The sequence below is a fragment of the Epinephelus lanceolatus genome, chromosome 22 (genome assembly GCF_041903045.1).
Source record: "Epinephelus lanceolatus isolate andai-2023 chromosome 22, ASM4190304v1, whole genome shotgun sequence".
Classification (NCBI taxonomy): Eukaryota; Metazoa; Chordata; class Actinopteri; order Perciformes; family Serranidae; genus Epinephelus; species Epinephelus lanceolatus.
Window position 1 is genome coordinate 35,637,009 of NC_135755.1, and position 5,417 is coordinate 35,642,425.

The following is a 5,417-nucleotide window of genomic DNA, read 5'->3' on the forward strand; positions in this document are numbered from 1 at the left end:
GTGAGAAAAACAATATTTTCTTCACAAAGTCCAAGTACATTTGAGTCACATGACTTGGACTCATGTCAGACTCAAGTCAAAAATGTAATGACTTTGGACTCGACAAAATCAAACACAGACTTGCAACTCAAACACCAATGATTCGTGACTTCACTTGGACTTGACCCTTTTAACTTGGAAATACTCGATACCTTCCACCCAAGCCCAAAGATTAAAAAGTATGTAAAAGTGTGCCACAAATCAATTCATGTCCCTTCATTTCCTGAATTAACTAACGTCAAAACTATTCATTCCCAGCAAGTCAATAATTCCTCAGATGAATGCTAATAAATGCTAATTTGAAAAAAAAAACAAAAAACAGTCGGGCTATTATTTGCCTAAATCACTGAAGTCAACAAGCTTATATACGAGACAGGCCTTTAATTCCTTTTAAACAAAACTGTTGCTCAGTAAAGATGGGGTGAGAGCTGGTAAATTGTGTATTTGAACCAGTATAAATATTGGTTGTACAATAAATTAGGCTTCGAATAATATATCAATGACAAATCATTCATTTAGTCCAGCTCCGACAGACAAGGCATCACAGAGAGAGAGAGAGAGTGTTATGATTACAGCACCCAACATACTGACCCAATACCACTTCATCCTGTCTAAAGTATGTTCACAACTTGAACTATTTTTTATGAAAAACACTCTTTTCATCAGTGTGGAATATGGAATAGGAATATGAATAACTTACCAGGTAATCAAGGAATAGACACATATTCTGACTTTATGACAGCTTCAGAGGAAAAAAGTTAGCTTTTTTCCATAATGGCACTAAATCTGAATTAATTCTGGTCTTCTCTGGTGCTCATGCAGTAAAAGGAACTGAACGAATGAACTGTGGAAAATCTAACTAAGCTAATGATGTGTAGCATCTCAACATTGGCAGAATTTTAAACATATATTTTTGTATGTGTGATTTAAACAGCTATCTAATGTTAGCTTAAGTGGGTAGCCAACAATCGGGTTTTTAAGACATCCCAAGAACTTCCGTGAAAACAGAGAGACAGACCTTTATTTGTCAAAATGTGTAGATACACCAGGCTAGTAAAAGGGACTCTGCATTTAATTGGGACTAAGCTTTTGTTTAAAGTTTTACGTGTATTACTACTCTGCTATTAAATGGTGTAACATTTGGTAAAGAGCACATTATGACTTGTTTTGGATTCCTAACAAAGTTTAGGACTTAGGAGTTGACTTGGTACTTGCCTGTCCTGACTTTAGACTTGACTTGGGACTTGTCAGTCTTGACTCGACTCAGGACTTGCCTGTCTTAACTTGGTACTTGCCTGTCTTGACTTGGGATTAACTTGGAACTTGCCTATCTTGACTTGGTACTTCACTTAGGACTTGACTGTCTTGACTTGGTACTTGCTTTTCTTGATTTTGGACTTGCCTGTCTAAATGTGGGACTTACTTGTGACTTGCATAACTTGGTCCCAACTCTGATAAGTGATATGGAAATGGCCATTCTCATATTCCTTTAACAAAGAGCACCCCTCATATACAGCCACCTGTTATCATGTGACTGATAGTGACGTGATGTGCTTTGGTCATGTGATGACAGCTGATGCATCTCAATGACAACTGCACAAACTCCACTGACGAAGACCACGACATGTAGTTGAAAGCTCTGCAAAACCAGTATGCAGACCTTAAGTCAAGATTCCTTTGTTGCATGACAAAGATCATGAATGAACTTTTCACACAATTAAAAGAGTTAATGAGTTGCTAATCAACAGACTCTGGAGTTTAGACTCTAAACTGATTGTTGGTTATTAACTCATTGAAGGTCTAATGGTCATTAGTACTTTTACAGAAGTTCATCAGACACAGTGTTTCCCCAAATGACAGCCAACAACAGATCATGTTACAGTGTGACGGTTGAAGTTTATGAGGTTTTATTGGTGAAACAGAAAGCATTTATGGTGCTTTATGGTATCATAAGTATCCACCGTTTGTGCCTGGTACTACCACTCTGATGGAATTCTGACACACACAAGACACACCTGCACACTTGGTATGACGACAGCATCATGCACACTCAGGTGATAAAGCAGTGTGTTGTCATCATTTGCATGGAAGGGGAAAAACAGGGTTGTAGTGGGGGAGATAAGAAAGCTGTAAGAAGCGCTGTAAATACAGAGTACAACAATGGAACTGAAAATGACTATTGATTTAATTAGAGCCACATAATAATGCCAACAAACCCAGGCCATATATCCATGTACTCATGTCCAAGTGGGGACAAAGCTTAGAGAGTTAAATTGTGTTGTTTCAAATGAACTAAACAGATGACTATTGGTAGAGAATGTTGGTATCTAAACATACTGGTGTTCCCATCATATTTGTACGGTGGCCCTGAAAGGTCACAGCACTGCAACTTAAGAAAACACATGCAAAAAGACAAAACACAAGCAAATTGAGAAAACATTTTCATCAATTTGACAACACGTGCTCAGCATTTAGAAAAAGCGATGCAAAGACCACAACACAACACATTAGAAAAATGCGCTGCAAAGACCACAACACAACACATTAGAAAAAGCGATGCAAAGACCACAACACAACACATTGAAAAAAAGTGATGCAAAGACCACAACACAACACATTAGAAAAAAGCGCTGCAAAGACCACAACACAAAACATTAGAAAAAGCGATGCAAAGACCACAACACATTGAAAAAAAGTGATGCAAAGACCACAACACAACACATTAGAAAAAAGCGATGCAAAGACCACAACACAACACATTACAAAAACGCGCTGCAAATAGACCGCAACACAACAGAAGTGTTTCCAGGGGACACTTAAATGTGATGCACACGTCCGGTCAGGCGTGTTGTTGACGCGGATTCAGCTGCAGCCCCGGAGCAGAAGCCCCTGACGTGACACAAGCCTCTGGCTTGACGGAAGTGCCCCTAGCATGACGGAAGTGACGTGTTTTGCTGGATAGTACTGTCACGCCCTGCGTTCCAAATTGCATACTTCTACTATATACTTTTAGTATGTACTGCAGCTGCCCTTAAAAAGTATGTAGCGTAGTATGCAGTATGCATGCAGTATGCATACTATTGGGACACACTACATCCGCCATCACATCCACCCTGAACTCCGACCCTCTTGCTCACCTCCGCCGCCGTCCGTAGCGCCACATTTGAATATTTTGTTTTGTTGTACTTCGGAGATGCAGCCAATCTTCTCTCGTCAAGCCCGCCAGAGTCGTGCATACCGTCGGAGGTGCCAGAGAGCTCTGTTGCTGTTATGTCGTAATATATGTTGTTGTTTCTAATAAACTGATGTGTTCACGTAAACAGTCCCAAGCCTATTATTAGTGACCTGTCTACTGAACTAGTCACCAGTAGGCACATTAACCCCCTTCACACATAGCTCTCTGTTGCTGGCAGATGTTTGATGTTGAATATATTTACAGCTGTGCAGCTGCTGGCACTATATTCTGTCTGCACGTGAAGCAGCCTTACATTCACATTACTTTTATTTGTAGTGTAACATACTTGCACATTCTTACTACATTACTTAATATGTATTTGACTTTTACTATTTATATATTTACTAGTCTATACTGCTCATACCTGGCCCATAGTGTATTCATATTTAGTCATATTCATTCATTATTTATACCACACTTACCCCACTGCCTATACTGGTAGAATCTTCTATATTGTAGTCATAGTTGAACCCTAACACTGATTATACTATAATCACAATAAAGTTGAATGTTGTAACCGTGTTCTTGCAAAACTGTATGATATGTGACAGTATATAATCAGATCATTGCAGTCCTAATATGTAGTGTCTTAGTATCTCAAATTAAATAAACCATGTATGAAAGGAAGTGTGGGCGTTGGTTGTACACGCAGCTCAGTCAGTGTGACGTAACTTCCGCTGCGCAAAGGATTGTGGGTCAGGATGGCCAAAGAAGCATGCTGACATGCATACTGCGAAATATGACCGGATGTAGTAGAACGTCCTGGTACTTTTGGCATACTGCATCTGACATACTATGTATTGGGACACACTAATTCTTTTTCTGGCATACTAAATAGTATGGTAGTATGGGTATTGGAACGCAGGGACGGTCTTTGTGTGGAACAGAGCTCGCAAGACGTAGTATCTCAACGCAGTAGGTTTCAGGTAAGCTAACTGGAATAAACTGGCAGAAAATAGCTATGTTGTTTATTCTGTGACCGTAAGAAGAGATCCCTGGTGAGTGGCGAGGGCAGGGCTCACCTATGGTCCCGCCCGGGCCTGACCTCCGCGGCCTGGACGGATACTCAAGTGTGGGTGAGAGGAGCGCGGAGGTCAGGCCGGGCGGGCCGACACTGTGTATCCCAGAACGGGTGCTCAAGTGTGGGTGAGAGGAGCGGAGAGGAGCGCGGAGGTCAGGCCGGGCGGGCCGACACTGTGTATCCCAGAACGGGTGCTCAAGTGTGGGTGAGAGGAGCGCGGAGGTCAGGCCGGGCGGGCCGACACTGTGTATCCCAGAACGGGTGCTCAAGTGTGGGTGAGGGGAGCGAAGAGGACCGCGGAGGTCAGGCCGTTACAACACTAAATTAAGCAGACTGACGGACCCAAAGCCTTCAATCTGGCTAAAAGACAGCTGAAATGCTAAACAAAAAAAAATACAGTGGTGAATTTTGGATTTGTTTCTTTAAGTTATGTGCTCATCGTCTTTTCTGTCTCTTGCAGGCTGCCAGGAGAAGCGGACTGGCCATCAGATATTGTTTGTGGAAATTTGAAAATAAAGTTTGTCAAACTGACTTTTGTCTCTTCATTGTGCACACTTGCACACGGAATATGGTAACAGACAGCTATTTTTGAATGTTAGCATTGATTTCTCACATTGAATGGTGAAATATTTGTAGTTTGAAAGGTCCGACCTAAATAAATAAAGGTCGTAGTTAACGAAGCATATGAATATTAATATAAAAGGAGCGCCCACTGAGCGCAGCTTCTTTTATTGATGGTTTGAACATCGCGTGGTGGTCAAAAACAAACAACAAAAAACAAAGTTGACTTGTATGATTAAATAAAGGTAAAATGAATGGACAATTCATCAATTCATAGACGCTATGTTTTTTTTACAAACATAAGTAATTTTACTTAAAAAAAAAAAAAAGAAAAGTCACTTCCGTCATGCCAGGGGCACTTCCGGCAAGCCAGAGGCTTGTGTCACGTCAGGGACTTCTTGCTCCGGGGCTGCAGCTGGATACTATTGCTGAGCTGTGACTCGAAATCCGCGTCAACAACAAGCCTGTCCGGACGTGTGCATCACATTTAAGTGTCCCTTGGAAACACTTCCGTTGTGTTGCAGTCTGTTAGCAGCGCGTTTTTGTAATGTATTGTGGTCT

At 41.2% G+C, this 5,417-nt stretch overlaps 1 long non-coding RNA gene across 1 annotated transcript; it reads left to right on the plus strand.

Annotated features, from left to right (window-relative positions):
• Nucleotides 1–3,721: 3,721 nt before the first annotated feature.
• LOC144459759 (uncharacterized) lies at nucleotides 3,722–4,826 on the plus strand. Its single transcript, XR_013488566.1, has 2 exons — nucleotides 3,722–4,200; nucleotides 4,756–4,826. It is a non-coding gene; the product is annotated as an uncharacterized LOC144459759 (long non-coding RNA).
• Nucleotides 4,827–5,417: the final 591 nt, after the last annotated feature.